The sequence below is a fragment of the Lepidochelys olivacea genome, assembly GCF_965140295.1.
Source record: "Lepidochelys olivacea isolate rLepOli2 genome assembly, chromosome: 15".
NCBI classification, from domain to species: Eukaryota; Metazoa; Chordata; order Testudines; family Cheloniidae; genus Lepidochelys; species Lepidochelys olivacea.
The window spans coordinates 22,658,428-22,670,457 of NC_140425.1; the positions used below are offsets into that span (position 1 = coordinate 22,658,428).

General features: G+C 41.1%; 1 long non-coding RNA gene across 3 annotated transcripts in view; it reads left to right on the plus strand.

Moving 5' to 3' along the window:
* Nucleotides 1-12,030, plus strand: part of LOC311531721 — a 612,131-nt gene that overhangs the window by 502,493 nt on the left and 97,608 nt on the right. For 2 of the 3 annotated variants that reach the window (XR_014714265.1, XR_014714266.1), the window contains one exon: nucleotides 4,499-5,517. The exons of the other annotated variant lie outside the window; for it this stretch is intronic. This is a non-coding gene — a long non-coding RNA (uncharacterized lncRNA). Of the gene's footprint in view, nucleotides 1-4,498; nucleotides 5,518-12,030 lie in introns of those variants that run through there. 3 annotated transcript variants of the gene reach the window in all.

Sequence of the window (12,030 nt, forward strand, 5' to 3'; positions counted from 1 at the left end):
AATACATTTCCAAACGCAAAGCGAACAGACTCTGCAGGTTATTTGACACCAATCTAATGTTAGCAAGAGGGCAGACTGATTATTGCTGCTACAATACAGAGTGGCTGACCGTGGTATCGCACAGCAGGACCACATAAGAAACAGCACAAAGCTAGTGCTTCTTGCCATTATTGGATAACCACATGAAAATATTGAGCAACATGGTGGGACTATCCTTCCTGTCTTCTCACAAAGCCAACTAATACCTATTAGTCTTGTTCTCAGCACTAAAAGTAAATACTAAAGTGACCAGTCTGTGCCTTTGTCTGCTGAGTCACAGCCATCTGACTTCCGAGGCAAAGTGCTATTTAACAGTATTTTTTAGCTCTTGAATAAATACCGGGTTATGTTCTCCTGTCACGTACAAGTAACTCCTAGGGTCCTCCTAGAGTATTTGGAAATACTCAAATATGGCAGTGGAACTTTTCCTTTCAGTGGGATTTACAAAAGTCTGTAAGTGAGTTAGGTGCCAACTCCCATTGACTCTCCTATCATAATCTATGCATACATGAGGCTGAATCCTGCTGTCAGTAAAGTCAAAGGGAGATTTGGTATGACTTCGGTGGGAGCAGAATGGGGCCTTGATTCATGGCCCATTAATTCCAATGGAAGTGATTGCACGGGCTTCAGTGGGCACTGGTTCAGGCATTGTGTGTTTCCTTGTGTAATCCTGTGAGAGAGATTTGCAGCATCCTATGGATATTGACTTTGCAGTGAATCAGCTCTGCCCCAAGGGGACTGTAGCCATCATGAACAAGATTTTTAGTCATCTCAATAACACCTCCTCACTATAACACTTTACAATAGTACCTGTTTGTTAAACTGTTCTGCCTTGGATGGTAATTGTAGTGAGGAAGGATTAGAAGAATGAAATAGCATCGTCTAATTGTACATGCAGTGTATAAAGGTTAGCAAGCCTGTATACTGCTTGCTGATGTAATTACAGCTGTGCCTTCACAAAAGACATTTCCCCCCTGCTACCTTCCCATTATTCATCTTTGTTGTTCAGATTAGGGTATTTCACCTAGTACAATGCTTGGTAATTCTACTTTCTTTCTGAGTTTAAATCTTGTATAGCTCATCAGCTCTCACCAGCGCATTTCAGTCTTCTTTATTATCGATCCTCCTCTGTCTATTGATCCCTCTTCTCCATGAACTGATAACTTTTCTCATTCAGTTAAACAAAGAGTGTGGCCTGGGCGCAGACCCAGGATCTGGATGCTGGTGATATCTGGATCTGAATCAGGATGTATTTATAGGTTTCAGAGTAACAGCCGTGTTAGTCTGTATTCGCAAAAAGAAAAGGAGGACTTGTGGCACCTTAGAGACTAACCAATTTATTTGAGCATAAGCTTTCGTGAGCTACAGCTCACTTCATCGGATGCTGTAGCTCAGGAAAGCTTATGCTCAAATAAATTGGTTAATCTCTAAGGTGCCACAAGTACTCCTTTTCTTTTTGCGAATACAGACTAACAGGGCTGTTACTCTGAAACCTGATAGAGATCTTGTAGGTGTTTGTCTCTGTCTGAGGGGTTGGAGCAAATGCGGTTGTATCACAGAGCTTGGCTGTAGACAATGGATCGTGTGGTGTGGTCAGGGTGAAAGCTGGAGGCATGTAGGTAGGAATAGCGGTCAGTAGGTTTCCGGTATAGGGTGGTGTTTATGTGACCATCGTTTATGAGCACTGTAGTGTCCAGGAAGTGGATCTCTTGTGTGGACTGGACCAGGCTGAGGTTGATGGTGGGATGGAAATTGTTGAAATCATGGTGGAATTCCTCAAGAGCTTCTTTTCCATGAGTCTAGATGATGAAGATGTCATCAATATAGCGCAAGTAGAGTAGGGGCGTTAGGGGACGAGAGCTGAGGAAGCGTTGTTCTAAGTCAGCCATAAAAATGTTGGCATAGTGTGGGGCCATGCGGGTACCCATAGCAGTGCCACTGATTTGAAGGTATACATTGTCCCCAAATATAAAATAGTTATGGGTAAGGACAAAGTCACAAAGTTCAGCCACCAGGTTAGCCGTGACATTATCGGGGATAGTGTTCTTGACAGTTTGTAGTCCATCTTTGTGTGGAATGTTGGTGTAGAGGGCTTCTACATCCATAGTGGCCAGGATGGTGTTATCAGGAAGATCACTGTTGGATTGTAGTTTCCTCAGGAAGTCAGTGGTGTCTCGAAGGTAGCTGGGAGTGCTGGTAGTGTAGGGCCTGAGGAGGGAGTCTACATAGCCAGACAATCCTGCTGTCAGGGTGCCAATGCCTGAGATGATGGGGCACCCAGGATTTCCAGGTTTATGGATCTTGGGTAGTAGATAGAATATCCCAGGTCGGGGTTCCAGGAGTGTGTCTGTGCGGATTTGATCTTGTGCTTTTTCAGGGAGTTTCTTGAGCAAATGCTGTAGTTTCTTTTGGTAACTCTCGGGCCAACTGTTCCTGCAAGCAGCAGTACAAATACTTGACCGCAGAGGTCCAGTTTTAATGAAACATTTCCCTTCCTTGCACTTCCTTGTTTTCTGCCCCTTTGGCCTCCTCAGGGCTTGTCTTCATTACCGGGGTAAGTTATGCTACTCCAGCTACGTGAATAACATGAATAACGTAGCTTAGGTCGACTTACCACAGTGTCTTCACTGCACTACGTCAACGGGAAAGACTCTCCTGTTGACTTCCCTTACTCTTCTCGGAGAGCTGGAATTACCAGGGTTGACTGGATTGCAGCAGTGTCTATCTCCCCGTAGCGAAGACCAGCCCACGGCTCATATTTCTTAATATTCTTCTATTTTCTCTTTCTTACCCTCTTATGCAGTTTCCTTCTGATCTAATGTGATTCCATTAGCCTTCATTTCTCCATTGGTCTCTGGTTTCAGCCAATGACTTTGTCTTCCAGCTCTTGAATAATCCATACTCTAACCTACAGCAATTCAGAATATTCATCCAAAACACCCATAAAGTGCTGCGACTTTACCCATAAACCCTGATTTTTTAAAACCACATGTAAAATGGAGCCTGTTTTTATATATATTTTCTCTTTTGACATTTGAATTATTTTTGAATGCTTTCTGTATTTTCTTCCTTCTTCCAGCTTTGCATCTTCATACACTGAGCCATCATTAGTGTTTATTCTCAAACTATCTAAATCTGAGAGAAGAGGCAAGGGTATCTCTTCATCCTCTGTCTGCTGTCCATCATTCTGACATGAGCCTCATTCATAGTTCTTCCAGCAGCAGATTGTCAGATGTAGTTTTAACTTTGGAGAGAAGACTGAAATCAGTCACCTATCTTCAGTAGTTTGCTAAAGCTTCTATCTTCTTTGGATTTTTTTTTTTTACTTCTAAATAGGTTTTCAGTATCCTCCCTCTGTGCTTTTCCTTTTACAGTGCTTAATATGACTCATTACCAAAGTCTAGTACAAGTACAAATATTTTTGTGTCACTTATTGAATGACAACTTTTCAGATTTTCTCTTCCAGTTTCTTATCACTGCCGTTAATTTCACTATATATGTTTTTTTGTTTTTTTTTTAAAGAAGTGCATTAAGCCACCCAAGGTCACTCTTAGTGAGCTTTAAGTGTATCCACATGGGGAATTAGTGCAGAGTAGCTAGTGCACTTTAAATTCACAACCTAGCTTACTGCACGCTAACTTTCCTGTGTAGACAAGCCCTTAGCTGTGCCTTTTATTGTGGTGTGCTCTTGGCCAGTGACAATTGTTTGATTCTCATTTACACTGAAGCTGTATTCAGGCCATGTAGGGAACATTAAAGTGGAAGTAAAGATGTACTCCCATTCTAATACCCAGGCTGGTGTAAAGGGGCCTTAGTGTAAATGAGATTCAGATCCAAGTGTCTCTAAACAAGCTGCTGAAAGTTTAGTTCACATTTGGAAGGTGACCTTTGCAGCTATAAAGGCAAGGCACATGTTTTTATTCTTAAATAAAAACTTAAATTCTGGAGAATCTTATTTATGCTTTTGTGTTGCAGTAGCGTCTAGGTGCCCCAACCCGGTAACAGGACTCCATTGTGCTAGGCGCTGTACTAACATAGAACAAAAAATGGTGCCGGCCCCAAAGAGCTTACTACACCACATGGGCCACATAAAGACATCAAGTGGGCCAGATCCGGCCCAGATTGACACCATAGCCTTGTGAGTCTTTTCTAAGCTCCCAGTCCTGTGCCAGCATGCTCTATGGTCAGTGTAAAACCTGGTGAGAATTTTGTGGGGGCAATCTCTTCTCTGATTGTTCCAAAGTCTTAGCTCAGAAGCTGGAGAGGATATTGTCAGGATGTTACACTTCATATGTTAAGTATCCAGACCATCTGCCAAATACTAAGCACTAGTGAGAAGGCTGAAATAAGCAAATAAGGAAGGCATACATTTATCGGTGTATCTTGCCCTAAGTCTTCACATCATGTTTGGAACAAGGTTTTCTTCTATTGTGTTTGTTCTTCTTCTCCCCACTTCAAGGCATAAGATGAAGTTGTCAGCCATGAACCTACAGCTGCAGCCACATTACAGCAGATGGATGTCACACAGCCCTGCTAAATGAAGTTATGATGATAGTGTGGGAAGAATGTATCCAGAAGAGCCTGACAAAACTTCAAAGCAGTTGGGATCATGATGACTAAAACAGGACTGTGACACTCTCAGGAAAGTTACGATTTGTTTCTTTGACAGTCAGAACAAATAGGTGAGGGTTTTATAGGTTTTCAGAAGAGAGAGGAGTGATGGCCAGGATTCTTTTCATCCTGTTCAGGGCTATGACAATTGTTTGTTCTTTAAAATCCATGAGATTTTTAGATGCTGCCTACTAGTAATCATGGCAGTTGAGCATCTTTTTGTGTAAGTGTTCGAAGAAGATGTACTAAAGGGAAAATATATTAGGGCCAAATTTTGGCTGGTCCCTGCATGGATAGGCAGAGGCCAACTGCAATAGGAGAGTGCCTGTACTTTCCTTTCAATGGAAAATGCTCCTTGCTGCACACCCCTAGGGCTCAGACCACCCAAAAGGTGGAGCAATGATCGTACATCATTCGGGACAAAGGGCTAAATATTGGGCAAGTCCCAATTTTATCAAAGCATGGGGTCCCCCAAAGCACATGGGGCGGGTGCCCCGATTCGCCCTACACAAGGGACGGCTCTGCTGACAGCAGAACCCCTCCATCAGCATAGGTAATGTCTACACTTAAAACGCTACAGTATAAACGGCCTAAAGCTTCAGAGGAAACCAAATTCCCCTAACCCCTAAATAATTCACCTGACCAATTGTAGGTTCAGGTGACCAATGGAATTCTTCCTGACCCATTCAGTGCTCTGCTTCATTCACAACATACCTTACAACTTCTGCAACAAATAGAGCAAGAGTCCTAAAGACAACAGTCTGCTTTACGACACAATCCTAATCTGTTCCCAGAGCAGGTCCATCCTGTTTGCTGAGTGCACTGTGAGATTTGGCTCCACTGGGCTATGCAGAAGTTGAGGGTGGCCAATGGGGGCCCCAAAGGAGGGGTGGGGGTAGGGGTAAGGGAATAAGGTGCCCAATTGCCACTGAAATTCAATGGGACTAAAGTGCCTAATTCCCTTCAACCCCTTTGAAAATTTCAGCCTTTATGCCTAAATCAGCCCTGTTAGAAACTGGGCAACAGCAGAATCCCATTAAAAGAATAACATCTAAATGGAGCCTAAGTTCCAGGGTAAACACATAAAAGGACTACTACATTTAAAACCCAGGAGCAAATGTCTGTTTAAACAGACAATATCAGTCGTGCCATTTTCTTAGTTTTATTTTTATGCTTCAGAAAATCTACAATCTCCGACATGGCATATGAAATGAAACTATATGTCAGTAACCGGGCAAAGATCAAAAGGCCTAATTTGCAGCTATTTTTTCCCCTTATGAAATACATCAATTAAGCCAACCTGAATTCCACTCATCATTTTTCATAGTATTTGGCCTTTATCAAAGTGTGTTCAAAATACAGAAAGATCAGGCTGAAAATTTCTAGGAATAATTGGCAGATTGGTCAAAGTTTGGATCATAAGTTGAGATTGGCAAAAATTAATCATTCCAGTGTGGATACTTATGCCTCTCAACCAGCTAAGATTCACATGTGAGACTCCATATGGAAAAAACACTCAAAATGAGGGAAACTGTTTATGCAGGAAAGTTAAAATGTTGCGGGAGTCATTATATAACTCTGTTTCATGATTCTGTATTTCTGATGTAAGTACTCCTCAGCATAGAAGTAAGAAGAACACCAGATTGATGTGGAACATAGCTAACTCTGGGACTAGAATAAGAAGTGTTTCTTAAAATGAGGGACAGCTGAGAGGCAGGTGGATATGTGCTTTCTTAGGACAGCTAGCAACTAGAATGTAGGTAGATTAGTTTTAATGTAAAACTCTTCATTTCTAACACAATAAAAAGATCTGGTTTTCTCCAATTATTTTGAAGAGAGAGATGCGCGCATGGGCAGAATTATATTAGAGAGAAGATGAACTGTTGCTTGCACCTGATGCACCGAACCACAGTTCAAAGTGCCAAATTTGAGCATCTGTCTTTCCGTCTTCACTAGAGCATCATGAAAATTTTTCAAAATTTTGGTAAACCAAAAAGTCAAATGACATTTTGTTTCAGGTCAAATGGAAAAACTTCATCCAGCTCTGGTCTGAAAATTAATGGTGTTAAATTTGCAAATGAATTTCAGTTCTGCAGTTTCTTCCTGGGTATTCTATAACCGATTTAAAAGTAGCTATACTTGAACAAAAAAACTTCAGAAACAGACTTCAAAGAGAAACTGCAGAACTAAAATTTATTTGCAAATTTAACACCATTAACTTGGGCTTGAATAGGGACTGGGAGTGGCTGGCTCACTACAAAAGCAGCTTTGCCTCTCCTGGAATTGACACCTCTTCATCAATTATTGGGAGTGGACTACATCCACCCTGATCGAATTGGCCCTGTCAACACTAGTTCTCCACTTGTGAGGTAACTCCCTTCTCTTCATGTGTCTATATATAATGCCTGTATCTGTAATTTTCACTCCATGCATCTGAAGAAGTTTTTTTTTTCTCTATGTTTAGAATCTAATTACCCTGTAAGGTATCTACCATCCTGATTTTACAGAGGTGATTCCTTTACTTCTATTAAAAGTCTTCTTGTAAGAGAACTGAATGCTTTTTCATTATTCTAAGATCCAAGGGTTTGGGTCTGTGGTCACCTATGCAAATTGGTGAGGATTTTTACCAAACCTTCCCCAGGAAGTGGGGTGCAAGGATTGGGAGGATTTTGGGGGGAAAGACGTGTCCAAACTACGTTTCCCAGTAAACCCAGTTAAAGTTTGGTGGTGGCAGTGAAAATTCCAAGGGCAAAGGGTAAAATTAATTTGTACCTTGGGGAAGTTTTAACCTAAACTGGTAAAAGTAAGCTTAAGAGGTTTTCATGCAGGTCCCCACATCTGTATCCTAGAGTTCAGAGTGGGGGAGGAACCTTGACACATGGCTACCCCCATGATACTTCCCCTTGTACTACTACAGTATAAAAGCCATGGAGGCTTTCTGGAATATTGGCCCAAGGCATGATAAAGACCATGCACTTTATTTGGATATTAATCTTTCCAGATTCCTACAAAGAAGCAGCTCAGAGCAGTAGGAATTGGGTTTTGAACACTGTGTTCTTGGTAGAAAATATATCCACATAGATTCCAGTGAAACCCTGAAATTGGAAAGGCCTCCACAACATTAATTAGTTCTGTTTAGCACTCATTCTCCTTCTCTTGACTACATGCTCAGTATTCTGCATGTGAGCAGTGGATCAAATGATCTCTGGTGTCGAAAGATTTAGGTCCTAATTCAGCAAAACACTTCAACAAATGGTTAAATCCCACTGACCTTCATGAGACTTAAGCACATGCTTAAATGCTTTGCTAACTAGGGATGGACTTAAGCATGTGCTTAAATGCTTTGCCAAATCAGAGTGCCAGTTAGTGTTGGCAAAACACTTTGAGATCCATGGATGAGAAGCACTACATAAGGACAAATTATTATGACTATTGATTATTATTGAATTGTCATTTTTATTACTACAAAGCAGTAGTATTATGTAAATAATTAATGGTGCATGCAACCTGTTAGCTTTCAGTATTCCTGGATTCTGCTCCTGGTCTGTCTTGGCACATTTTCATTTCAAGCAAGTCAAGAATCTGCCCCTTATCTTAGTTAATCCTTTCTCGCAACCTTTTGAGAGAGCCAAATTGTGTTCTCTGATGGAACAGTCAGTGGGCTTGCAGCTGTGGACCTGGGACACAGAGTTTAGCCAATTAAGGCCAAATGTTTTGATGTAGGGGTAAAAGCAGAGGTGATAAAGAGGCACAGAACTACAAGATCTAATCCCAATTACCTCTCTGGAAGCGAGTTTTGTATTTGGGACATAGTCACCATTTAATGTAAAGTTCTGCTTGGAGATTCAGTGCACCTTCTTACACCAAGGTGCACGGCAGTGTGCTGTTACTCGGCAAGAACCGTGGTACAGCCACATGGCCCTAATCTTCTTGCAGGTACATTAACAATGTTTTGGCTGTTTTTGTTTGGTGGTTTTTTAATTACAGAGATTTGGAGAATTGCATTTTAATGACCCCTTTGTTTTAATGAGTTTGTACTGACTGGCACAGCAGATGAATTAAGCAGCACTTCTTGTTAGTCTGGCATCTTGCCTCCCACTATAATTTAGCAAAGGCACTATCTATGGTTTTAAAGCGTTGCAGAGAACAATTTCATTTTTTCCTCTTTTAAACCTCCACTAGTCTAATGATACATAGCATGTCATTTTTACCACCACCTATGGGCAGAGGCATGCCACTTCTGTTCCTGTACAGCTGTCTCGTAAGTAAATATATCTTTGAGGACTAATTTATGCTAGTTACCAAGAAATGATATGTTGTAGTGAGTGGTGATTTTCTGCATTACAATAGGCTTTCCTCAGCCTTGTATCAGAATCTACTCTATTTTACTGGTAAGGGAGGAATGCAGTTGTAACAGCATGCAGGGAATGTGAAGGTCAAGAACTCGTAGGCAGAAGGGACAACGTCTGGCGTTCCGTGTAGTGTGGTATAGCAAACTGGCACAGTCTAACAGCCTTTCAGCCAAGGGCCAGCTGGGGTTTCTCTTCTTTGGTCAAATAATGGCATGTCCTAGTTTTATTACTCTTTAATTTTATACTCTGGAAGTTATAAAGGAGAATGAAGTGCATTGCATTAGCAATTTTGATTATTAAAGAAATAGTTTAGAGAAAACGACCTGCATTTAAATGACTTCAGCAAATGATGTGTTGATGCAGCATCTGAAAAATTCCATCTACTGTAACCAAGGAGATGGGCACACTTTACTGTTAACTGAAAATGTTACCGTCAAGTTAGACGGTGTGTTTGTATGAGAGGTGGTGGGGATACTGCAGTAAATTTCTGTGGTGAGATTCAAATAAGTTGACTGGGCTGAATCTATTTGAATGATCTCACATGTATGTGGAATTGTCTGTGTGTGGGGTGGGGGCGGGGAGCACTAGCCCTGTCATGGCAATGAGCATTCTCATTGCTGAAATAAAACACAGCTCCAGATACCTGCACGCTTGCATGCGCGAATATCCAGAGATCAAGGTGTCAGCAAAAATGCATTTGGAAATAGCATGCTGTGTATGTGTAGAACATGATTTTAAAATTGTAACTTTATTTCCAAAATAAATGTCTTATGGGGGAGACTTTCAAAAGTTCCAAACTGATTTAGGAGTGTAAATCCTATTGATTATTTTTTTCAATAGCACTTTCGCTTTTAAGCTCTTTTTAAAATCTGTCCCTTAATTTGCACCACAGGCACTTGTGTGCATTGGGAAGCATTTGAAATGCTTTTAAAAGGCCATTTCTTAAGTTAGCCCAGAGCACAAAAAAGAAAGTCTCTATAAAAATGGTGGCTTTCAGTGGCTAAGCCATTTTCCAATCTGATAAGTCAAATGGAATTATATCAGACTTTAAAAAATATGTTTCTATTGGGCTCAGAAAATAAGCAGTATGTAAAAGATAGTGGGCTAGGTTTGGGGCTGATTTACTCTGGTGTAAATCCAAAGTAATGTCATGATTTAAACCTGTATAACTCATAGCAGAATATAGTTCAATCAGGATGTAGTTTCTTAACTCAGAAGCACCTTAGAATATGGGCTCATAATGGAATGATGTACAGCATACCATTACAACCCTGAAACAATCTGAAGTGATGTTATTGTAGACTGTCTGGAGGAACAGTCCCAGCACTGTAGGTAATAAAATAATACAATGCATTCATAATCCAGTAACTACCATCTTAAAAGCACCTCCAAGGAAGTCTTAACGTGCAAGAGCAGTAGAACTGTTGTGCGAACTGATGGCAAAATTCTGCCCTTCTGGGTGTGAGGCATGGAGGGGGTGAGCAGGACAACTGAGTGAACGTAGTTACACAGAGAATGCCTGAGCCATCTGGCATGTGCACGGTAAGACATGGGGGCAGTGCACCCTGACTACTGCTCCACAGGGCTCTGACCCAAAGCCCGTTGAAGTCAGTGGAGGGCCTAAAAGAGCACCATGCGCTTTCCTCTAAACTTGCTGCTGGCAGCTTCTATTATCCCCTTGCATTTGTCTTACCATACTCTCTTGGGACCGTGGCACACTGCTAAAATGGGTAAACTGGGCATTACATCACACTTGGCACTTGAAGGATAATGATGTTATAATACTGTGCTTTTATAGTGCACTTTACTAAGGAGGTCAGTATCATTATCCCCATTTTACAGATGAGGAAACCCAGGCACAGGTAGGTGAAGTGACTTACCCAAGGCTACCCAACAGGTCAGTGGCAGACCTGGGAATAGAATCTAGGTCTCCTGAGCTCAATCCAGTGCTCTATCCACCAAACCACTCATCCAAGTAGGCTGGTATCTTACGTCCCAGAGCAGTAGCATGAAAGTACAGGAGGGAGGGATCAACATTCAGGAATTTGAGCTCACACCTTGGATATTTCTTAATATTTTCTGCACAATATAAATTGTGTTGCATTTTTTTGAGACATGCTTCAAACTAAATCTCACTATGTCTACATTGAGAACTTCAATTCAGGGACCTCTTGTTGTTGCAAACCACTTCAGTGGTACATTTATTAGTGAGTTTATAGACCCATCACAATATCAGAATTGCTAAGAAATCCTGAATGAGTTGATCTGTTCTCTCCAAAATATGTTCTTCAGCTTTTCAAGCAAGAAGCATTTTGCTACCCAGTTGAAAGCTGAAATGTGTTCTACACAAATCTTAAAACCAAAAGGTTCATATTGATAAGAAAAGGCACCCAGCCATTTGTATCTGTCTCTCCCCATCATAACAACAACCTCTCTGCTTTATAAATTAATTTGTTCACCATCTTCTAATGCTTTCTCATTATGCTCTTGTGTTTTAATAGATAATAACCATATTCATCAAATCTCACTTTAATGAAAAGGTGTCATCACTTTATTCCAGAGATTGGATCATTCTTTCATTTTTCGGCTGATAGTTTATCAGGTGCATCTGTCAAACAATACTCCTTACACCAAGTAAATATTATTTTGAGGTCAAATACCAAATATGAAAAAGCCAAGCTACTAGTTGCCATCGTTGGCTATTTAGCGGCCTATGGGAAATGAGGTAGCTGTTTCGCAGCAGTTGCTAATGTACAGTTATGATTGATGTCCCTGATTGGAGCCTGTTTGTCATCTCAGAGGCATCAAGGACTCAATGGACATGAAGGTTGAAGTCACCTCTCGACCTTACAAATGATCCAACCAAGCTGCGCTTGAAGCATATTGCTTATTTCAGTGTGGGGAAGCGTGCACTGCTACTGCCTGCGTTTTACCTGTTCTGTTGGTAAATAGATGTCATCAGTGTCCATGTCTCTCAGGCTGACACCGTACTAAATTCATATAAAAATAAGAAAAAGGAAAAGAAAAG